Genomic DNA, 25,303 nt, shown 5'->3' on the forward strand with positions numbered 1-25,303 from the left:
GTTTCTTTTTTTTGTTTTCATTTATTGGTACTGGGGATCAAACTCAGGACCATGTGCTTGCTGATTTTCTGTTTTTCTATACAAATTGCATTTGTTGATTAGTTATGCTCATGGAAAGATTCTTGTTCTCTGCTTTTTATGCCTAAGACTAACTCATGATATTCAGATCTATCTTGAAGTGTCATTAAATTCACTTTGATTAAAACTTTATGGGGGCTGGGGATTTAGCTCAGCGGCATAAGCACCTGCCTTGCCAGCAGGCGGTTGTGAGTTCGATCCCTGGTACCGATAAAAATGAAAAAGACAAAAAACAACAAAAAAAACTTTATTAACAGCTGGTTATAGGCAGAATGGTGAGGATGAGTTCATACAAGAATTTAAACGCCACATTAAGAATTTCATAGCCAGGCATGTGGCATACTCTTAAATTCCCAGCAGTCTGGACAGCTGAGACAGGAGGATTGCCATGACTTCCAGGCCAGCCTGGGCTACACAGTGCATTCAAGGTTAGTCTGCAGCAGGCCAGGGAAGGAGTGTATAAGGATGTGGTATACAGGCCTGCACACTTCCAAAGCTGTGTCACCTTTCTCAGATGTTGCATTGAGTGTTCCTTCCAAAGATAGGGACTGTTGCGATTGTAATTATAATTGCATGGATGTAGGTTAGGATTAGCCCCAAGTGATCTACCTGTTCCCTTGAAGAACATCATTGTCCCTGAGTCTGCTGGTGGGTGACAGCTGTCAAGATAGCTTGGGTGTGAGGGGCTGTTTAATTAGATATTTTTCTGTTTGTGCTATCCTTCCCCTTTGCAAGATTTAATGACTTGCTAGGGAAAGAGTCCAGGCCTCTTGGCTTCTGTCCAAATGTTCTACCACCAAAATGATCTTACCTTTCTCAGAATTCTTCTGAATCATTTGTTAGCACAGAAAGTGGCTTTTTTTCAACTTCGATTTTTCTATTTTGAAACCTATTAGTGTTGGTACTTTTTGTTGGAAGAATTTGAACTGCTTTGGTGACTTGGAGGCCTTTTCACTTGTCTTTGCTTTTTAAAGTTGAATAGCCTGTGATAGGAATGTGCCTGCCTTCTGACATGGTAGTTGGCAAAGTAGTAGAGGTAGCCCTTAATAGGGGTTACTCTGGATAGTATTAGTTGGGCACTTAGCATTCTTTGCATTCTCATGGAATGATACAGATTTATCTCACTTTTATTAAGTTCTTAAAATTAAATGGCCTTTAGTTACAAACAAGCACATATAAAATTTTGTGGCTCCAGACAACACTGCCTCTCTGTAGTAGCTGATAGAGTAGGGTGTGTTCTGCAGGAATACGGGTTGGGTTGCAGGGAATGGAGGAGGAGAGTGAGAAGGCTGGGTTGCATACAGGCTGGCCTAGACCCTGCCATCTGCTTGCTACAGCCTTAGCAGTATGGAATGTGGCTGTGCAACTTTCCAGCTCAGTTGACTTTTATGTGCACCTGACTTGGCTTTAACCTGTCATGACTCAACTGGTTGAGTTTAGCTTTCTGTTAAATAGTAAGGAAAATGGAGCTGAGTCACCCAAGTTTTCTGAATTCATATAATGAGACTTAATAAGCCATAATATACATTTTTTAATCACCATTTTTGAAATGGCCCACTCTTAACATTTGCAATACAGTATAGGAATATACAAGCTTGGAGTGGACAAATTATTGCAAAGCAACCCTCTTTACCCCACATGAAACATACACAGAGTCAGGAAAACTTTACCTTATTCTACTGTAGATGGTTTGTCTCTGGTTGGAAATAGCTCAGTAAAGTGTTTGTCATCTTTTAAGTATGACCCATGATTATCTGTGATAAAGATGAAGCAGTTTGTGTGTTTGATACAGCGTTTTGGTATAAACAGGTTCTATAACTTTACATGCCCACGCCTGTCCTCTTGAGGAAAGTTAACCGCTGGAAGGGATTGTTATAGACAGCAAATTCAGTTGTGGACAGGCTCTTGCATTCTGGGTTTTCAGAGCAGAAGATAGAAATTACAGTTGGATTCTGGTGTAGGGAGTGGTCGTGGGTCTGGGATATGTGCAGGAGTAAAGGATTTCAGTTGAGACACCTGCTTTTCTATAAATCTGATCATTTCATTCTGTATATGGTAGTAGCCATACTACAAGTTTTCATTAAGAGTTTAAATATGTAGACATGGTGGGTGCATGTCTGTAACCCCAGCACTTGGGAGGCTGAGGCAGGAGGATCTCTGTGAGTTCAAGGATATCTTGGGCTACATAGTGATATCCCATCTCAAGAAACAAAACCAGCCCTCGCAATAAAGTCAGTGATATTGGTACAGAGGAAGGAGCTGATACAAAGTGGGGGCTGGTGTTGGAGTTCAATGATAGAGCACTTGCCTACCATGTGCAAGGCCATGGGTTCTGTCACCAGAACCGTACGCCTCAAAAAACGTTTAATATAGCTGACGGCCGTGGCAGTCAGTCTATTGATAAAGTTTTCATGATGGTGACATAAGTTGAGCAGTAACTATTGTACTTTTATTTTGTTTTTTGGTGGGGACATTTTTTTCCAAATCCATTTTATTCAAACAAAAAAGAAGAAAAGAAAACTACAATGAAATTTTAAAGTACATCAATCAGAAGGTAACAGTTGTGCATCGTTATGCCCGGATTATTCACCCAGAGCATAAGACATTGGCATTCAGTTATCCAAACAATACCAGCACAAATCCTTCTCTGCAGTGAACTCAGAGAAATCAGTAGTATAACTGTTTTAACTTATTTTTATATACATAAATACACATATACATGTTTTTCTTTCAGCTTCTCACACTAATGAAACAATACAGTGTTTACACATGTGTATCTTAATTTATTTCACTTACGACTATGGTCTCTAGATGCATATAAAAGGCTCCAGTATATCCTTCTTTGTGGCTGAGTAGTACTCCATTGTATAAAAATACCACATCTTTTTTCTCCATCCCTCAACCAATGGGCATTTGGATTATTTCCAAGATCTGACTGTTACAAACTGTGCAGCTATAAACATGGATGCACATGTATCACTGTGATACAATGTTTTTAATTCTTTTGGGAAGATACCTAGAAGGAGAATAGTTGGGTCAAATGGGACCTCCAATCCTAGTTTTCTGAGGAATCTCCACCCTGATTTCCACAGTGATTGCACCAGTTTGTATTCCCAACTGTGGAAGAGTCCCTTTTTCCCCATAGCCCCTCCAGCGCTTGTTGTTGGTTGATTTCTTGAGACTAGCCATTCTTTCTAAGGTGAGGTGGAATCTCAGTGTTGTTTCAATTTGCATCTTTTGAATGACCAATGGTATTGGACATTTTTTCACATATTTATTTGCTGTTTTGTGTTTCTTTATCTGAGAAGTGTGTGTTCATCTCAGAAGCCTATTTTTGGATGCAGTCTTTAAATCTGGGAGGACTGCCTTTTTTGAATTCTTTATATGTTCTTGATAGTAATCCTTTGTCTAAGGAACAGCTGGCAAACATTTTCTCCCATGTTGTAGATTGTCTCTTCATTCTGTTGCTTGTTTCGCTTGCTGTGCAAAAGCTTTTCAGTAGGGTGAGATCCCAGTTGTTGATTCTTTGTGATAGTTCCTGTGCAATCTGGGTTTTGTTCATAAACTCTTTGCTAGTGTCTTCAAGAGCTTTACCTACTCTATCTTTCAGCAGATTTCATGTTTCTGTTTTAATATTAGATCTTTAATCCATGATGATTTTAGCTTAGAATAATGGTGAAAGAGATGGGTCTAGTTTTAATCTGTGGCACACGTAGAGCCAGTTTTTGATCTTTAGGTCTGTGGGTTTTTTTTGCTAGTACCACATTGTTTTTATCTCAGTATCTTTATAGTATCATTTCAAGGTGGAACAAAAGATGGCTAGGGATTTAGCTCAGTGGCTCAAGCACTTGCCTGGTAAACACAAGGTCATGAGTTTAATCCCAGGTAACCAAAAAAAAAAAAAAAAAAAAAAATCAAGTCATAGATTGTAATCCCCACTGTCCTATCTTTATTGCCCAGGATTGCCTTTGCTATTAGAGGTCTCTTCTGGTTCCAAATGAATTTTAGGCTTGTTTTCTCTTAGCTCTGTATGATATTTTCTCTCTGAGGTATTAGAATTTTGATTGGGAGTGCGCTGAATGTGTATAACAGTTTTGAAAGTAGGGCCATTTTCACTATATTGGTTCTTCCTACCCAAGAACATGGGATAGCTCTCCATTTTCTATTATCCTCTTTAATCTTCTTTTTTTAGAATGCTGTAGTTTTCAATGTCGAAGTCTTTTACATCCTTTGTTAGACTGATTCCTAGATATTGTATTTTATTTTATTTGCTTGCGTACTGTTGTGAAAGGTATTGTTCCCCTGATTTCTCTCTCAGTGAGTTTATAATTTGTGTAGAAGAATGCTATTGATTTTTGAGTGTTGACTTTGTAACAAGCTATGTTACTGAATTTGCTTATTAAATCTAGAAGTCTTTTGGTGGAATTTTTGGGGTCTTCTAAGTAGCGTATCATATCATCTGAAATAATGATAGTTTCTTTGTTGATACGTTTTTAATACATCTTTGATTTCATTTGTTGGTATTGGATTATTTAGGATTTTTATATCTTCTTGATTGGGCTTTTGTAATTCATGTGTATCTAGGAATCTGTCCATTTCTTCTGTGTTTTCCATCGTACTAGAATACAAGTTTTCAAGGTAGGTATAGATAATTTTCTGGATTTCTGCAGGGTCTGTTGTGATTTCACCCTTTCATTCCTAATTGTATGAATTTTGTTTCCCTTTTTTTGTGGTAAGTTTGGCTAAGGGTTCGTCAATTTTATTTAATCTTTCAAAGAACCAGCTCTTTGATTCATTCATTCTTTGTATTGGTTTTTTTTTAGTCTCTAGTGTGTTAATTTCTGCTCTGATCTTTATAATTTCCTCCCTTGCATGAGGTTTTTGGTTTAGTCTGCTCTTCTTTTTCCAAGAAGCTTGAGGTTCAATATTAAGTTGTTTATATGTACTTGCTCTGTTTTCTGATATGGATATTTACTGCTATAAATTTCCTCTTAAGATTGCTTTCATTGTGTCCTACAAGGTCTGGTATGTCATTATCATTCAACTGTAAAAACTGTCTAATTTCTTCTTTAATTTCATCTGTGAACCATTGGTTGTTCAGTAGAGTGCTGTTTAATTTCCACATGTTTATGCAGTTCTTACACTTTCCTTTGGTATGGATTTCCAATTTCATTACTCTGTGGTTGGATAATATGCAATGGACAATTTCAATTCCTTTACATTTACTTAAGTATGTTCTGTGGGCCAGTATGTGGTCTATTTTGGAGAATGTCCCATGTACAGCTGAGAAGAATGTGTATTGTGATGTTGTGGGGTAGAACACTGTAGACCTCTACTAAGCCCATTTGTTCAAAAGTTTGATTTAGTTCTAATCATTATTGATTTTTTTGTCTAGTTGATCTTTTTGTGACAGTGGGGTATTGAGGTCTCCCAATACAGTTGTATTAGGACTCTCATGATTTTTCATGTCCATTAGTAATTGTTTTATATAACTGGATGCACTGATATTTATTGCATATATATTTATGATTGTTATTTCTTCCTCTTGTATTGTTCCCTTTATGAGGACGTAGTGACCTTCTTTATCTCTCTTAACCAATCTTGGCTTGAAATTCATTTTGTTTGCAAATAGAATAGCTACCCCTGCTTTTTTCTGGATTCCTGTTGCATGGGGTGTTGTTTTTTCCTTTGACTTTCAGTCTATGAATTTCTTTTTAAAATGTGTTTCTTGTATGCAGCATATTGTTGGATCTTACTTCTTGATCCATTCTGCCAGTCTGTGTCTTTTGACTGATGAATTCAGACCATTAACATTGATGATTAAAACTGATATGTATTGATTTATCCTTGTTGGGTTATGCCCCCCCTCTTTTCTTTGCTCTAATTGTTTGCCTCTACTGGTAGACTCTTTCTGTTAGGGTTCATGGAGCTGTAGTCTTTATTATCTCTTTCTAGAATGTACTTTAGAGCATTTTGGAGTGCTGGTTTGGTGGTCATAAATTTCTTTCTTTCTTTCTTTCTTTTTTTTTTTTTTTTGATAGCAGCTGTTTTTTATTGGTTACAAAACCTAAGCTCATATACAAAATTAGGAACACGTTTAGATGCCTCTTTTGAAAGAAGGTTTTAGTCTTTTTCAAATGAGTTTAAAAAAAATAAAAACAATGCAGTTTTTAAACACTGTTTTTAAAAACTTAAAAGTGCAGCAATATACTTTAGTTTCAATTACCTATGAAATGGTGCAATCCCAATTAAAAACTGGTAAGGTCACAACAGATTGAATCAAGCAAATGCATACATACGTCGGCACTACTTGATGCTAATGGTGGTCATAAATTTCCAGATGTTTTTTGTCATGGAAGTATCTTATTTCTCCATGAGTTTTGAAAGGTAGTTTTGAAAGATACATCAATCTGGGTTGAAAGCTGTTTTCCTTTAGAACTTGCAGTACTTCACTCCAAGTTCTCCTTGACTTGAGAGTCTATGCTGAGAAGTCAGCTATAATTTTGATGGGCTTTTCTTTACAGCTAATTTGTTTCTTTTCCCTAACATCTTTTACAATTCTATTTTTGTGTTGAATTTCTGGAATCTTGACTATGAAATGCCTGGCTGTAGATTTTTTTTTAATCATTGCTAATTGGAATGCTATACACCTCACTTATTTGTATGTCACATTTTTCCCTAGCAGGAAAGTTTTCTGTCACAATGTCTGTGAATATATTTTTAATGTCATTTGTGATATCTTATTCATTGACTCCAATTAATCATAAGTTATTCTTTGTTTCATCTGGAAGCTGCTGGATTGATTTCTCATGTTTTCTTGTTAGTTTTGAGCAGTCTTTCTTTTCCTGGTCACTAACTGGAAGCCTGTCTTCAATATCTCCTGTCCTCACATTGACCTAATCTGCTTTGAATACTTTCAGTGGAGTTTTTATTCCCCTGGACATCTGATTGAATCTGCTTTATGGATTCCATTTGTTTCCTATGCAGGGCTTCCATAATTGCTTAAGCTCCTCTATTGGGTGGGTGGGTGGGGCTGTATCTCTCTAATGATGCTAAGCATGGTGTTATTTTGGTAATCTTTGTAGTTATTTGAGAGATCATTTCTGATTTCATTTTTTCCAGGGTCTCCCTCAATTGCTTTGTTGTTATCACTTCAGAGGGATCTGGTGGTGGTGGCAGCCTTTTCAGATTGTCCCACCTCTTCCCCCTGCGTTTGCTTTTAGTGAACTGGATGTCGATGTCTGGGTTTGCATCTTGTTTAAGTGTCTTCTCATTTCTTTTTGCTTTTAGTTTCATTCCAGGGATGATATTTGTAAGTTGCTTATGGTGGGTTGCTTTATTGATGATATTTAGGACACTTAGGTGATGGTTATTTCTCTGAGGTATCTTCCGGGTGTAACTATTAGGAGATCTTACCTCTTGAGTTTGTTGGGGATGAGAAGTTGTTGCTCATTTGGCCTAGTCCCTGGTTCTTTGGCACTGTGCCACAGTATTCTCTGTGACCCTTAGTTAATCTCAGTCATGGATTATCAGGGCCCACAGCTGTTTAAAACAATTGTGTCAATTTTGGCTGTAGTGGTACCAATAGCATCAAACACAGCCTATAAAACAACAAACTAAACTAACCCTTAATTTGCAACTTTTAGCCATATGAACTAGGTCTGTGATTATATAACAAAGTATAAAACTAACTGGATAATTATGTGCAGTATGTAAGTCCATAATGTGTCAATTTTGCTCTTGGGGTTAAAATTTCAAATGGGTTAAGGAGATTACATAGAGAAATGGAAAAAGAGAATGAAATTCCAAGTAAGATTGGAGGACAATGCTGGGTCCCACCAACTTAGAAACTGGTGCAGAAGATTGAAGGAAAAGAGAGGTGGAAGAGATAAAAGGTAGAACAGAACAGAACCACACCCACAAATAAGTTAGGAACCACTCTCACACATAAAAAACAACAATGAAAGAGAAATAAAAAACCAAACTGAATAAAACAAACAAGAAAAAAAGTCCACTTCCAGGATTCTCTCTGGGTTCACTAGTAGACAGCCTGTGCAGATAGCATCCCGAATCGTGCCACCGTATGCCAGCAAACCAGCCATTGTTTCATGGCTGAGTAATAGATGACCTTAGCAGGCCTGCCCCCAGACCAGACTCACTGTGCTCGCCATAGCCCAAGCAATTTCCACGGGTCTGCGCCCAGCTAGGAGCGGCTGGAGGAAGCTGGCAGCACTTCTGGTTCAAGGCTCGTGGGGCCTTCCTCCAAAATGACTCCTGGCCAAGTTCTTTCTCCCATGGGAGGACTGAGTCCTCTGCACTCACTGCCAGCTATTTAAGCCCTCCAGGTCTATGGCTCCCCTCCACTGCCTTGTCTCTCTGCAGGAGCCTCTGGGGTCGCCAGCTGCACTGTCACCGTGCCACCATGACCATGTGTGCCAGGTTCCAGCAGCTCCTCTTGTGCAGTTAGTCTGGCTCCAGGCAAAGGTGCTGCCAGCTACAGTAACTTTCTTCGTTGAAGTTTTTCCAGGGGACCCACTCCCTTCCTTATTGTCTTCCTCATGATACTCTGTACATTTATTTTAAAACTATGACATAGAAAATAGATGCTCCGTGCCTTCCTGGGCCATGTGTATGCTGGGGAGGAAAATTGGATTTATGCTATGAAGGAGCAGTACAGATATTCTGTATATAAGCCGCTGGGCAGCGAACATGGGTCAGTACAAATGGGCTTGATAATTTGGACCCAGAGAATTGGTGCTATGAGATCAAGGTGATTTCCTCTAGCAGGTAGGACAGCTGTGGTGGAGGAGAGAAGACTAAGAGATGACTCATTGATCTTCAAGCAATTACTGGCCAAGTACTTTCTAAGCAATGGTGACTGATAAGGAGGAACTAGTTACTAATCCGGTCTGTTATCTAAAAGGAAATCATGGAGTGAGCATTTTATTTATTTATTTTTTCTTTTTTGGTACTGGCAGTGGAACTCACGACCTCACACTTACCAGGCAAGTGCTTGAACCACTGAGCTAAATCCCCAGCCCCACATTTTATTTTTTAAAAAGCCATTTATTAAATTCCTTACATGTTCAAAAATGTTTTCTTAATTACTTTCAAACTCCCAACAGGGGATATATTGTAGTTTAAAATTGACCTTGAAGTATTAAAGGGTGGGCAAATATATAGAGCAAATAAGCAGAATCTCATAAAAAAGATACTTAGGGTGAGGAGTTGAGTTTTCCTGCAGTAAATGGTATTGGCTGAACACTCTGCCCCTTCCCAGTTGTTTTGATTTTAGGACATTGGTTAATTTCCTTTACTGTCCACATGGGACAGCATGAGGGCAAGGCCTGCTGGAGCACAGGACTGCAAGGGCCTTCTGGAAGGAATGCCTTCCCCTCTCCCCTGTAGCCTGCACAGCTTCTTGAGGGAACTGCCTGCCTGCCCCGGCCATCTCTGCCTGCCTTCTAGGGCCTTCTGTACAGACAACAGACCATGTTCAGCTAGAAGTCCTTTTACTTAATTTTGAGAAGAATCTTAAGAATTTTTTCACATCAACTAGTTTTCTTCAGATTTGGCCACTTATTTGTCTGCCCTTTCCCCTTGGGCCACTCCCTTGACAATGTGCCACAGGGTCATCAGTTTAAGTATGGGAAGGAAATTATGGCCTTGAACACAGAAAGAATCTGACTCTCAGGCACTTCCTTTCAGCCACCACTGCATTACAGACACTGGGCCTGATGAGGCTTTTCAAAGGAGCATCTCACTCCACCCCTGTGTCAGCGTTTCCATCACAGGAGGTCCGTGTCTCACACACACACACACGCGCACACACACACACACACACACACACACACACACACACGCCACCGCTGCCATGGTACTTACGTATTATGTGTCTCTCACACACACACATGCCACCGCTGCCATGGTACTTACGTATTATGTCCAGGTTGAAATTGGCTTTATGTGGAAAGGTAGAAGAACAGGATAGAGATGTGGCATGTATGTAAATTGCTTTTGGGATAAGCTTCACCCTAGATCTGACTGCCAGAAGACTGTGCTCATAAGAGAATGATGTCTGCTCTCCAACATGGTAGAGCCTTTCACAGACTTGCCTCCCGCCCTCTGGTTCTGGGCCTGACTCTAGTTAGCCAGCTGTCTTCTTCTGTATCAGTGCCACTGATCTGATAGGTTTTCTAAATGCAAAAAGAAAGGATTTGGAGGACCGATGACAAGTTGCTTTTTGATTCTTGTCTCTTAGCAAAAGCTTGGGAATTATATCATCAAATGTCTAAGCATTAATTTTTTTTTTGGTCTTTTTGAGACAGGTCTCGCTGTGCAGTTCGGCTGGCCTTAAGCTCACTTTGTAGCCTACGATCCTCCTGCCTCAGCCACCCGAGTGCTGGGATTACAGACGTGAGCCACCACACTCGACTGCATTAAATGATTTTTATCATTTCTTTTTTTTTTGTCTTTCTGAGACAGAGTCTCGCTATGCAGTTCAGGCTGACATTGGGTTCACTTTGTAGTCCAGGCTGGTCTTGAATTTGTAACAATACTCCTTTCTCAGCCTCCCAAGTGCTGGGATTATAGGAGTGCCAGGCAATTTTTATCACTTGTGAAAAAACTATAAAACTCAGTTTTTTTAATGTGGGACCTCAGTATATTAAACAGACCAAATGTTTTTACTCATTTTATTTTTGTGTGTGTGTAGGTACCAGGAATCACTCAGGACCTTGTGCTTGCCAGGCAGGTGCTGCACTACTGATATATATATATATATATATATATATATATATATCTCCTTTGCCCCTAAACACACCAAATTAAAGTTGCTTCTGAGGCTGAAAGTTCTGGTACACTACCTGAGCCTTCTTAGTAACCTAAAGAGCTACCAATAACATCCTGGTTTCCCAGGATGCTGCTTCTCAGCATTTCTTCTCACTTGCTACTGTGAGAATTAGTCTCCTGTTTGATATGACCTCAACCAGAAGCCTGGTATATAAGGTGAGTATATTGGAGTGGTCAATTCATATCCCAGCTCTACTTGGTAATGGTGTGAATGTGTGACTTTATAATATCCATTTAGACAGCTGTATAGAAAAGTGTAGAAAGTATGTACAGCATGAGCAGTTAGAATGTGAGTACCCAGATAACTACTCATCACTGAAGTAATAGAACTGAGTCCTGTCTATATCTCCCTCCTTTCCTAGCCAAAGAGCTAGACCCTGAAATATGCTTTTCAAATACTGATGTGAAATCAGGCATGGTGGCACATGCTTATGCTGCTGAACTAAATCTCTGGCCCTGTAAATGATCATTGTTCACCATCCCATACCTCTGGATTTATCTTGATTTTTCTTTTTATTCTTCATTTGAAACAAAGTGAGCATGTAAAGTAAATTTGAGGCCAGAAAATGGAAAAGATGCATATGGGTATTGACTTTGTTAGTGTAAATTTAAGTCTTTAATCTGTAGACCCAAATTAATCCCTATTAAAATTTACTGGGTTTGAAAGTCTGTTCTATTTCTTTGTGACACTATCCTTATCTTCACTTTAGGTGAAATTAGATAAAATAGAAGCCACATACTCTTTTTTTGAAAAGCTGTGCATGTGGTATAATTTTTATTACTTACAGTAGCCTGTTTTAGCACTGGCAATTTATAGAGCAAATGAGTGGAGAGGAATAGTTTAAAATCAGGGACTGACATGCTTGTGTCTCTTAAAGTGCCACTAGGGGAATAGTTAGGCTGACTGTTGGATTTGAAACTGTGCTGACCCATTTTTACCAATTGACAGAAATGCCTGTTTCTTCGGCAATGTCCTGTTGGCCAAAAAACCGCCAGCACCCCCCGCCCCATGCTTCCATTCTTGCATAATCAGAAACATTTTCATGAAAAATGCTTTCCAAAAAACATTTTTTCTACTGAGATTCAAAAAAAGAAGAAACCTGAATAGATTATAAATGGTTAGTAGGAAATGCTGAAATAATTTTATAGGTTTTGCCACTTAAAAATAATAAAATTCATCTTAGTATCAAGAAATTTGAAGATAAGGCCTGGCTGATTTGGTGTCTTGGCTGGTGGGAATCTGGGCTCACCTGGTTGGTGACTGCATAACACTGTGACACCTGCATGTACTGGAGTGTTGCCAAGTTTGAATTTGCCTTGGTTTATGTTACCTTTGGTGTGGAGTACTTTTTTTTGGGGGGGGGGCTGGTCTTTTTCGTGTTTTGTTTTTTTTTTTTTTTTGTCTTTTTCGTTTTTATCGGTATCAGGGGTTGAACTCACGACCGCACACTTGCAAGGCAGGGGCTTATGCTGCTGAGCTAAATCCCCAGCCCCAGTGTGGAACACTTTTATAGTTTACCATAAATTCTGGTGGTGTTGTTTTCCTTAACAAGATCTGAGAATCCGGGGCTGGGGATTTAGCTCAGCGGCATAAACACCTGCCTTGCAAGCAGGCAGTCGTGAGTTCGATCCCTGGTACCGATAAAAACGAAAAAGACAAAAAAAAAAAAAAAAAAAAAAAGATCTGAGAATCCAGGAGTAAACACTCAGTTGGCCACACTATCCACGAGTCAGTCAAAACCCAAACACTGGCCCTCTGATGCCATTGGATTTGAAACTATGCTGACCCGTTTTTAGCAATTGACAGAAATGCGTGTTTCTGTTGAGTTCTTCACTGTGCAGTTGAGCCTGCTGATCTGGTTTATATTTTTGGATCAGCGCAGCAGCATCCTAAGCAGGACGTTATCCGTTCCCTAAGGAAATACCATCAATACAGCGGGTGGCCGTGTTGCTCAGAGCTGTGGTAAGGCACTGTCCAGGTGTCTGAGAACCCAGCAGGCCCGTGTAAACAGGCGCCATCCCACTCTGGAACTGCGGCACGCTGCGTCCCACGGGTGCCTCACCTAAGACGTCACGGTTTTCTCAGGTTTCAAGATTACTTTGGGTCCTTTGCGCATAGGGACAGCTTCAGCCTTCGCCCTGCAGCAAGGTATGAGTGTCCCCGAGTGGAAATTCTCTAGCCTGCAGCCTCTCGGGCACCAGCTGAGGGTCCGGCTGGGATGCTGCACAGAAATGGGCCCTGCCAGCATCCACTCCTCCACACCGTGGGCTGGAGTGTGTGAGCAGTTCCATGCTCATGCCACGTCCAATTAACACTGCCAGAAGGGTGGCTGTCCACACCTTCTGCTTACGTGCTTGCTAGGTTGGGGAGAGCTTTCCCAGGGAGATACAGTGTCTGTCCAATCCTGCAGTGAGGTCAGAGCAGCTCAGTCACTTCACAGGAAGCAGCTTGTGGAGCTGGGCTCTGGTTCGGCAGCAGAGCACTTGACTAGTGTGCACAGGATCCCAGATTTAATATCAAGCTTTGCAAAGTAGAGATTTATACATACCTATGTAAATAAGTATCAGCTCGCCTATAAACTCTTACTTCCATCTACCCATACATTCTTAATGGTGGCACCCACTATGATCTAATGGATAGATTTGATTTGATTTGATTTTTGATCCTGGAGAATTGAACTCACAACCACACGTTTATGCCAAGTAGGCACTTATGCTGCTGAGCTAAACCCCTGACCCTAATGGATAGATTTTAATGAAATAATGTTCCTTATCAGTAATCTTGTCCAGTTCCATAAAATATCCCTGTACAGCAGGGAATATAGTTTAGTGGCACAAGCATCATCCTGGCAAGCACAAGGTCCTGAATTTAATACCTGGTACAAAAAAAAAAAATCTATATCAATATCTATCTCTGTTTTACCTATCTTTACTATAGCCCTGTACAGGAGATACAGCCTTTTTACCTGGTGCCGGCTCCAGCATCTACCCCAGTTCTTATAGTCCAGTCCACCTTCACACTTCTGTTCTCAGTCTAGTTGTAGCCCTCACCAGGCTTCCCCAGTGGAGCTTGGTACCACAGTGCATGGGACTCCCACATTGAGGAGTCCCAGGAATTTCTCCTCACCACACTGACCAGTTTTTCTGCTTGTATACATGAGACTTTGGGACCTACGATTGGAGATGGAGAGTTTTAGCCAATATTCTCTAATCTTTTATCTCAATTCCCGTTCATCTTTACCCTAACTTCCCTATTGCTCCAGGCAATTTCATACCAGATTCCTCAATATAATATCTGCATTCTGAATTTTAAAGCTTCTAACAAGGGCACTTATCACAAACTTGCCTGTAACTTCTTAATGTTAAGTGACCAACAGGGATACCTCTGGGTCTACTCTGCCTTTCATAATATTCCATTGTATTGCATTGTTTATTTTTTATTGTTTTGCTTTTTCTTTTTTGAGATGGCATCACTATGTAGCCCTGGCTGGCTTCAAACTTGAAGCGATCCTCCTGCTTCAACCTCCCAAGTGCTGGGATGACAGGCATATGCTAACACATCCAGCCTTAAAGTATTATATTTAGACTTTTGTTCTCATAATTCTCCATTTTTAGTTTACCTCATAAAAGTTTTTCTTACTTTATTTTCTAATAATATTTAAATTTTTTTTGCCTTCTTGGGTGAGTCTATTGACTTTTCCCTCTGCCTTTCATTGTTCTCTTGTTAATTCATATAGTGTATTTATCAGGACCTGTACGATCTCTGAGAGGGCATTAAGCCAGCAAATCAGATAAGGCTTTTTGAACTGGTTTTTGATTTTGCAGCAGTAAGGTTACCTAGTAGATTGGGTCCTATGTTAAAGGAGCCACCCGTTTTGTCATAGTATTTGCCATAACCTGGTACAAAAAGTATCAGCAGGTAGATATCCACTGATCATAGCAGCCAGTTCCATGCCACCTACATGGAGTTCACCAACTGCTTCATCTGGGACATTCCTTCCACCTGACATGGAGAAGGGGCTGAGGATTTAGCTCAGTGGCATAAGAGCCTGCCTTGCAAGCGCAAGGTTGTGAGTTTGAGCCCTGGTACCAAAAAAAAAAAAAAAAAAAAAAAGAAACACTTGCCATGGAGGAGTGGAAGCAGGCAGCCCTTTCAGGGTGAACAGTCCAGCAGGTGACTGTGCTCTTGGGAATGACCTCCCGTGTGTCTGGATCTTGTACAGCCACCTGGCATCTGTCCATAGGGAATGCTGAGTTCTGTGTCTTCCATCCACTGTGCTGCATTCGCACACAAGAGAATTGCCCTTGATTCATTCATCACTCCCAGAATCCACTTCAGGAAAGGCACTGCAGGAAGCTGTGATACTGATCTGCACACTCTCCCCTCTTGGTTTTCTACTCCTGCCACTTTCACTACCTTCTTGGTAACTAGAGTTCTTGGAGGTATTTCCTGTTGTCCTTGAATAATTTTTCCCGTGGGAGGTGGTTTGAGGCTTGTGGCCAAAGCTCAGACAGGTTGGAATGCAAGATTGGTCTAGCACTGAAGTCTGACCCAGTGTTATCTTCTGCTTTCATTTTAACTGTTACAGAGAGCAATAACCAAGGGAGTATTTCAGTTTTTTCGTTTGTAATTTTTGTTTCCATGTATGTTTGGCTAACTTACTAAATAACGTTAAGTCTTTCCGCAAGTGAGTACAGCACAGCTGCTGCTTTGCACTATGAGTGACCACATGGCCACCCAGAAGTCACAGTTCTCACTTCCATTCTTTTGTTTCTTTCTTCTCCAACCACATTTTCCTGAGCTTGGGCCATTGCAGCTTATCTCAGCTGTGACTCCAGTTCTGAGGATATCAGAATAAACAGACTGTTTCTTGCATTACACTCACAGCACACCTCTAGGCATCAGAAGTGCAGTGGTTCAACCCACTCCCTACCCTGACCCCGACACCAAGCAGGCATTTGTGCAGTGGACACCAACCAGATGTCCTCTGGTTAAATTTAGCTCTGATGACAAAAACGTAGAGGTGAAATTAAATCCTACAGTTTAAAGGCTCAGTCCCATGCCAGGTTGTTTTAGTTGTTTCTAGCAGACTAGCTACAAATCATGAGTTTAGTGAATTTGCTAGAATGGCTGACAGGACTCAGGGAATTGTGTACTCGTTTATCCTAAAGGACATTACAAAAGATGTATCTGGGTGCAGTAACACATTACACACTTGTAATTCCTGCATATTAGGAGGCTGAGGCAGGAGGATTGCAAGTTTGATTCCAGAATAAAAATGAGATTGGAACTGCAGCTCAGTACAAAGGCCTTGGGTTCAACCTCCGGTTTGGAGGGTAGGGGGAAGAAAGGGAAAGAAAAAGAAGGAAGGAAGATACAGATGAAAGGATGCATAAGGCAAGATACATGGAATGGGCACAAGCTTCCCTGGGTGTCTCTGGATGCATCATCTTCCAGGAATCTCCACATATTTAGCTATCTGAAAGTTCACTGAACCTTGTCCTTTTGAGATTTAAATGACATAGGTATGATTGATTAAAGATTGGCCATGGGTGATCAGCTTAACCTTCAGTTCATCTTTCCTCTCATAGGGTGGAGCATGGAGCTGAAAATCACAACCCTCTGTAATCCTGCCTTGGTTTTAGTTGAGTAATCCGTATCCTGAAGCTGCCTGAGGTCTTCTGGTCCCAATCAGCTCATTAGCATACAAATGAACACTGATTACCCTGTATCAGCCTTGTGCCTCAAGAATGCTAGGCTAACACTAGTACTTAGCCACAAAACCAGCCCAGCACACTATTTAGAAGATTCCCAAGATTTTAGATGTAAGCCAGGAAGCAAGCATAGACCAAAAATATATTTCCCAGTATCATAATAGATAACTCAAAGAAATTACACTGCATCTGTAAGAATGATTTTTCACTTTTAATTGGGCCTTTGTATTTGCCTTATGCTTTAGTAGATAACGTGATTAGAATTTTATAGCCACCTGGTGGAATGCTGCTGAGAAAAAACAAGTGTTTTTGTTAAAAGTGGTCCCTTTAGTCATTGGATTTTGGGGATACTGGGAATTGAACTCAGGGCCTCAGACTTGCCAAGCAGGCACTGCATCACTCAGCTAAATCCCCAGCCCCAAATCATGGTAATCCTCGTGGAATTTTTGATTTTTTAGGACCAATTTGAAGAGTTTTGCATGCCTCAAAGCATGAGAATAATATCAGGGTATAAAATGGGCTTGCTGTGTTTAGTGAGGGCTGGCTACCATGGTCAGATAGCAACATGATTGTTTTCCTATTTGAATTCAGCAGAACTTGGGGAAAAAATGAATCAAGAGGGCCAGAGAATATTTGTAAAAATTATGAATGGAATGTCAGAATATTTGTAGCTGCTCTTTAAAAAATTAATTTTGGGCTGAGCATGGTGGGGCATGCCTGTAATCAGCAGCGACTTGAGGCAGAGGAAGGAGAATCACAAGCTCAAGGCCACCCTAAATGATTTACTGAGGCCCTGTCTCAAAGTAAAAAGGGCAGGGCATGTAGTATAGCAGTAGAGGATTTGCCTAGCATGTGTGAAGCCCTGGGTTTAATTCCCAGTACTGCAAAACAAACAAAAACTAGGCCAAACAAAAAGGCTAGATTGTTAAATAGACATCTAAGTTATCAGTCCTTGGAAATTTTTTGATTCCTTATGTTTTCCATGTTGGGCTTTTTGGAATGAACCATGCACTGAGTTTGCAGAGAATGTAGTATGAGGTGACTGATCTACCCGGTCAAAGAACAGCGCATCTGTTGTGTCAGATAACACATTTCAAGACACATCAGTCTTTCTGAAGATCCGGGTGGTGACCATTTTAGAGATCTTCTGTACTTAGAGCCCAAGGGATAGTTTAGATTTTGTGGTGTGAGGAAATCTTTCCATTACCAATGGTTGGGATTAGGTGTAGGTAGCTTGTACTGATGAGTGCAGCTAACAGTACTTCTGGTCAAAATGTCATTTGCTTGCTTCTTTTTTTGTAAATTCATCATTTTCCACATACAAACACATTGCAAATTTTATTTTAATTAGCATGGGATTGAATGATAGAAATATGACTGCCAAGAAACTCAAATGGACATTGATTATAGGCAGGGTCGCTGTGTGGTTTAGGGTGGTCTTGAGCTCAGGGTGGCTTTGAATTTGTGGCAGTCCTGCTTCAGCCTCCCAAATGCTGGAATTAAAGGTGTGTGCCACCATGCCTGGTTGGAGGTTTTGTTTTGTTTTGTCCTTTTGACACAGGGCTTTGCTAGGTAGTTCAGACTGGCCTTGAATTTGCTTTGTAGCCCAGACTGCCCTTGAGCTCATAGCAATCCTCTTGCCTCAGCTCCCAAGTGCAGGGATTATAGGCACAAGCCATCACACCTGGCTCTGGAGTTGATTTTTTTGTTTTGCCTTGTTTTTCATTTTTTAAACAGGATCTCCCTTTGTGATATAGGTTGACCTTGAACTTGCTGTGTAGCCCATACTGGCTTTGAACTGGAGGCAGTCCTGCCTTAGCCTCCTAAGTACTGGAATGATAGGTGTGTGCCACCACCCCTACTCCCTTTCCATTTTTAGAATATATGTACCACCTCTCTAAACTTGGCCCATCTTTTAAATACCAGTCACATTTTACTTCTGTTCTTGCTCCTTCCCCAACTATCCCAGTTCTGAGTGATCTCTTCTTCCTTTCTCTGGGCCCTGGGAAATAGTCTGTATCATCTATTGATTGTCAGGTGGTTTTGTTACTTATTTGTAAATCGTTAATATATGTTTGCAGTAAATAATGGTTAAGAGTTTTGTCTGTTTTTGTCTTTTTGGGACAGGGTTTCCCTATGCAGTTTAGGCTGGCCTTGAACTCACTTTGTAGCCCAACCTGGCCTCAAATTTGCAGCAGTCCTCCTGCCTCAGCCTTCCTAAGTGCTGGAAAGTTTAATTTTGTTTTAAGTTTAGTTATTTTTATAAGTAATTTTCTCAGGTAAACTCTTAAGATCTTTATCAGCAAAGACAGTGCTCTTCTGTTTCATCCCTTTTTCTTTGCTCTATAAATAAATATTTGGTTTGGTAGATGGACAGTTGTACTCTTTAGTTGTAAAGCTTAGAGAGCAGTACACAAATGACTGTTCCTGTAGAAGAGAAAAGAAGCTAGCTTCTGTGTAACTGGGGACTTCAAGTGGGACCTTTCTGTTGTCCCGTCTTGGGGGCCATGTTGTTTGTTGAGTTTGATGTCATTCATAAGACACTCCTTGTGACAGATGAGTAAAATTAAGGATTTTGCTTCAGATTGTAGCAGAAATCTGACTCACAGAAAATGAAAGTGGCTGTTGTGCCTCAGCAGATTGAATGTTCTGACATACCGTTTTTTGCATTAGCACCAGCTTGAAGTTTCTCTCAATTCATCTAGATTAATAAGTGAGTGACAGGGGCTGGGGATTTAGCTCAGTGGCATAAGCGCCTGCCTTGCAAGTGTGTGGTCGTGAGTTTGATGCCCTGTACCAATTTAAAAAAAAAAAGACAAAAAAATTAGTGACTAAGGACCTTAGGCTCTGCTTTCACCATTTTGTCTCTAATTTATCTGTACTCCAGAGGAAAGAAAAGCCAGAAAACTTAATGTTTATTCATATGAAAACAGAAGCATTGCATTTAAAAAAAAGTTTACATTCATAGTCCAGAGAATTGTGGGGGAGAGAACTGAGTTAGGGTCTTTTTTTTTTTTTGGTACTGGTGATCGAAGTCACCACCATGCACTTGCAAAGCAGGCGCTTAAGACACTGAGCTAAATCCCCAGCCGCTGCTCATAGGGTCTTGAGCTCAGTCTTCCTGCTTCAAGTTTCCAAGTGTTCCATTGCATCCAATTTAGTACTGCGTACTCTACTAGAGCCTGTATAGCGTGATCTGTTTGGAAGGTAAACTGGAAAGCTTTTGTGGCTTCTGTCTTGCAGGAAAGGATTCCCCATAGATCTGTTCTCTAGGCCCCTCCCCGCAAGTGAGCCTTGTGATGTATTGCTTGATGCAAGCATTTTACCAACTGCTCATGTTAATTCTTAACTTTGTAAGATGTTGCATATTAAGGCAGTTTGGGGAATGCTTTCTTCATTCTGATAGTTACAGCATATATTTCTGTTTCTTTCCTTTTGGAGGATTAAGGAAAATTGTGGTATAAGTATTTCATTTTCTTTGTTGTCCCTATGAATTGATTTCCTGGTAGTATATTAGTTGATGGTGTTGCAAATGTGATCGTGATTTTAGAAGTTGTTCGCTGTACCCACTGATTTATGGATAATGGTGAAAACCTTTGTGTCTTAAGGGGGCAACCTACACCACAGAGCCCAGGAATGTCCTCCTTGGGAGAGAAGGATGGTATACACTCCCAGGTGTGCCTGAGAGAGCTGTGGCAGAATGAATTTAAGCAGTCAGTAATCCTGAGATCAGAGTGGCGCTTCTGGGAAATGTGTGCTATCTTCTTAACTCTGGGTCTTTTGTGGAGGTATTAAAAGAAAACAAAGCCTCCTTCTACCTTTCAGCAGTTGTGCTTTGATGGGGCACAGGAGTCATAGTTAAACAAATCACAGACAGTTCTGGGTGCCTGGTGACAAGCTCTAAAAAGCTACAGATGTTTGCATTGTTTTATTATAGCATATATTTGTGATAAAGAATTGAAAATAGAGTGATACCTCAGTTGTCAAACTCATTTCATTTTCTTTTTTTCTTTTTTTGGCTTTTCGAGACAGAGTATCATTATGCAGTTCAGGCTGGCCTGGGGCTCACTTTGTAGCCTAGGCTGGACTCGCGCTCCCAACAATCTTCTTGCCTCAGCCTCCCAAGTGCTGGGATTACAGGCATGCTCTGCCATGCCCGGCTACCAAATTCTTTTTCAGACACCAAAATGTCTGAGAACTGAACGTATTTTTTCCATAAGAAATAATGGAAAACCAAATAATGGGCTCTGAGGCCCAAAAATTACTCTTATAAATTTATTTTCCCAGGACTTTTAACTGGTTCTCAGAGTTTTTCTCTTAGCTAACTACTGCTGGTAGTAACTTTGGAGCCATGGTTATGATAGTTTAGTCAAATAAAGCTCCCCCCAATAAAAGCACTCAGTGATGAATGTTTTAACACACTGACAAGCACTTTGTGTTGTTTGGGGGAACACGGTGCTGAGATGTCACCACTATCGCATGACTGGTTTTTTCAAGTTGAATTTTTGGTTTGACTGTTGTGCAAAGTTACAAACACCAAGCAGATTTTTTTTTCAACTGCTGTTTGAGTAGTGGTAAATTGAAGCTTGAAGCCGTTTGACAGCTGAGGTATCACTATATCCTGAAGTATTTTCCTCTCAAGTAGTTGACTCATGGCATCAAATGTGAAACTGCTATGTTCTGTATTTTTCTTTTTCTAATATGAATATCTCTGTAACACTCAAAGATACAAAGAATTACTGTAGTTTTATACTGGGGATTGAATCCAGGGAGAGTACTGAATTATGTATTCCACTCATCTCTGTCTCTGTCTCTCTGTGTGTGTGTGTGTCTCTCTCTCTTTATTTTTGCTAAATCACCAGAGCTGGGCTTGAATTTGCCATCCCTCAGCCTCAGCCTCCTGAGCCTGGGATTGCAGGTGTGTACCACTGCTCCCTGCATTTATTTATATTTTAAGTGAAACCTGCGAAGGTTTAGTCTGATAATACCCACTTACTACATTTAAATGAACAAGACCCAAACACTCATATTAAGATGTATCTATAGGCCAGGGATATACGGTCAGCAGTATAGTACTTGGCAAGCACAAGGTCTGGAGTTTGATTCCCAGTGCCAAAAAAATAGAAAAATCAGAGAGAGAGAGAGAGAGAGACAGACAGACAGACACCTTTAACTGCAGAAGGAAAAAAATCTGTCTTCATGTGTTAGAACATGAAAATTGGAATACTAAATCAATATAATTGAGATTTGTCTCAGGACCTGTGCTTTTTAATTATCAGCTCTTTAATCTTGGAACCAATCTTAATGGTTCTTAGTACCCTCATTAGTTTAAACTGTCCTAGGTATCACATGCCTTATATGTATCCAAACTCATACTGAATCATGAGCTCTGGATTGCAAAAGAGAATTTATGTTTAGCAGTTATCTGTGAGTCTTTGTCTACAACTTAAAAGCACAAAGTGCTGAGTTAACGTTCTTTCTTTCTTTCTTTTTTTTAAAGACAGGGTCTTCCTATGTAGTTCAGACCAGCCTTGAACTCACTGTGTACGCCAGGCTGGCCTGTAACTTGCAGGGCTCCTTGTGCTTCAGCCTCCTGAGTGCTGGGATTGCAGGTGTGCATCACCACACCCAACTGAGTTAACTGTTTTAAGAGAAATTTTTCCCTCTGTTGTAACTCTTCAGTTTTAAAAGGATTAGTATTGGAAAATTGTTAGAATGAATTTTCAGATTTCACTGTTCAACTCTCTCAGTTGCTTACTAAGAATATTAAGTGCCAGACTTCAACTCTAAAGATATTATAAAGCTTGGACATGGGCTTCTATTTTCTCTTCCTTTGTGCCCGTCAAATCATTAAATTTAGTGACTTACCTTTTTTTTTTTTTTGCATATCTTTTAGAAGAGTTGAATGTGTATGTGACCAGGCACTTAAAGTTATTTCCTTTAAACTAAGTGTTTGAGACTCTTTTATTTATGACAGTCTTTGTTTACCATGTAATTCAGTCCAATTGAGGAACTAGTAAAACTGCATTATCCAGACATCAAAGCTTAGAAGAGGATGCTTACACCAAGGAACTTACTAGATTTCTAACAAGTGGAAAGTTACCAAGTGTCCAAAAATTAACCACTTCCATGCCAGCTAATTCTCGTTTTTGAGATGTAGATTGTTTCAGCATTGGTTAAAAATATCATTGGAACATTTTTCAGAATGACTGTTGCTTTTTTTCTTAACATCTTTCAGATTGAGACTATCATGCCATTGAAAGCAAGGTAATTAAACAATGTGAAGAATAATGTATTTTAGTTTATTTCAAAATAGTCAATAGTCAATAGTTTTGCCTTTTTTTTTTTGGTCTAGAATTTCTGAGAAAGTATAGATAGATAGACCCACTTTGCAGAGAATAGTTGAGACATAGACAATGGATAATATGCCAGCTACAGGTGGCAGTCAATTCAAGTAGGACTGGTATTGCTAAGTTGTACTGTAAGATTGGTCCAAAGGGTAACCTTGAGACCTGCCCATTCCTGGTGAGCTGTGGGTGGAGGAGAGTTCTTAGGTGAGTAACCTTGACTTCCTTAAACCTTCGTCAGCAGTCCTGAGACTCTGCCAGACCTAAGTGTATCCTTGTGGATTGAAACAAAATTATACAAATATATGCAGATAATGTGCCAAAGCACTTCGATTTTGTACAAATCTTGCTGTTTAGATATTTCTGAGGATGTATGTAAACAAGCCATAGGTGTTCACAAGCGGCTTATAATTTTGTTTATGTAAGCAGTCACCCAGAGATACAGTTGGTGATGGGAGGAGGGTGGGGCAGGTTTGCTTTTTGTCATCCATGGGTGCTCTGCCTGCCTGTTCCTGTGAAATCTGGAATGTGGCTTCCTCAGGAACACATCATCATCTGGAGGTTATGGACCACATCATTGAGATTTGTTTTTAAAGTTTTTTTTTTTTAAGGTTTTTTTATTTTTACTTTAAAAATTTTTTCTTATTTGTTTTTCGTACTAGGAATTGAACTCAGGACCTTGTGCTTGCCAAGCAGGTGCTGTGTCAGGAGCTATATCCCCTGCTCTATTTTTAAATTTTTTTCCCCTTTTTGAGACAGAGTTTCACTATGTATGTAGCACAGGCTGGCTTGAACTCACTTTGTAGCCCAGGTAGCCATGCTCCTGCCTCAGCCTGAGTGCTGGGATTATAGGCGTTATGCCACCATGCCTGGCATGAGATGTCCTTTTTGAAATGATCAATTTTTATGTACCACATTTTGTTTCCTTAGAAGGTTTAACTTCCCACATTGTAGGAGGAAGACATTTTACAACAGTTCTGTGACTGCGAAAGGTCATTATTGCAGGGGATAGCTGTGCTTTCCCATTCATTGCCCCTGTCTGTCAGTCAGATGAACACATGGTGGTCTGACTTCTGGTGGCACTGTTGTGATCTGGGCACACATGAACATATCAGGGTTGTAGAAACATAGGTTCCTACCACATAGAAATGAGAGTCAAAAGAAAATTGCTGTCAATTTTCTGTTCTCCTCTTCATGGTTGTCTCAGGAGACTTCGTCTCAGTGTGTAAGAAACAGCTGTGCAATAGCTAAATCCTGCCGGCCAGAAGACCACATATATTGAGGCATCCAGGCTAGCTCCTTATTTCAGCTGGAAAGTCGCTGAAGAATTTGTAAGACATAACATGAAGTTAATAACACATTACTATAGCTGTTACAACTGTAGGTCCTTTAGGGTGTCACTTTTCAGCCTTGTTCTTGGCTTTAAAATGGCTTAACTCAGCTCTTGTGTATTTGCTCATGCATCTAGCCCATCTTCTCTCCACACGTCCCTGACTCTAGCTAGTTCCCGCCAGTTGCTCCTGAGTTTTCTGGGGAGAGAAGGGCCTTTGGGCATGCTTCTGTCTTAAAGTGCACTGCATTTTTCCAGGTATCAGCTAGCCTGGAACTTCTCCATTGTTGAAGCCTGGACTTGGGCACCTTTCATATGCTTCATAGTCACTCCATTATTTATTCCTTTTGAAATTGTGCAACCACTGTGCCAGAATGAGGAAGATACAGCAGTGAACTAGAAGCAGTAGCTTTATCCTCAAGGGCTTCCATGCTTGTCAGGAAAACTACCTCATATTTATACCTTTAAGAATTTTTTTAAGCTGGGTGTGGTGGTGCACAGCTGTAATCCCAGCACTCAGGAGACTGAGGCAGGAAGTTTGCCACAAGTTTAAGGCCAGCCTGAACTACAAAGTGAGACAATTTTTTTTAAATTTAGAAATAATTATAAACTTATAGAGCATCACGACAATAGAAAACAAAGTAATGCGCTATACACTTTACCCTTGTGTGACTATTATTAACATTTGATTCAGTTGTAGTCTTTTCTTTTTTGTACTAGGGATCAAACTCATGATCTCATGCTTACCAGGCTGGCACTGTGCCACTGAGCTAAATCCCTGGCAGTCATTTGTATTCTTACCCTTTTTTTTTTTTTTTTTAATTTAAGGAGAAAAGAAAAAAAAAGTGAAAGGGTACAAGTTATACAGATTTACAGAAGAAAAAAATGAACAGTAGGAAATCACTAGTTAATGGATTACATATTGCCATCTTAAAAATAATTGTTCAAGTCACAAAATTAAAGCTTGTAGAGTGGACATTCC

The 25,303-nt window shown here is 40.1% G+C and overlaps 1 protein-coding gene and 1 pseudogene across 1 annotated transcript in view; one reads left to right on the top strand and one right to left on the bottom strand.

Moving 5' to 3' along the window:
- Arhgap35 (Rho GTPase activating protein 35) overlaps nucleotides 1-25,303 on the top strand; it is a 119,932-nt gene that overhangs the window by 26,207 nt on the left and 68,422 nt on the right. The window lies entirely within an intron of this gene.
- Nucleotides 21,986-22,108, bottom strand: LOC111755403 (small nucleolar RNA SNORA40; annotated as a pseudogene).

The sequence above is a fragment of the Cavia porcellus genome, unplaced genomic scaffold (genome assembly GCF_034190915.1).
Source record: "Cavia porcellus strain 051 isolate PalLab524CR breed Dunkin Hartley unplaced genomic scaffold, mCavPor4.1 scaffold_7, whole genome shotgun sequence".
In the NCBI taxonomy this organism is placed as follows: domain Eukaryota; kingdom Metazoa; phylum Chordata; class Mammalia; order Rodentia; family Caviidae; genus Cavia; species Cavia porcellus.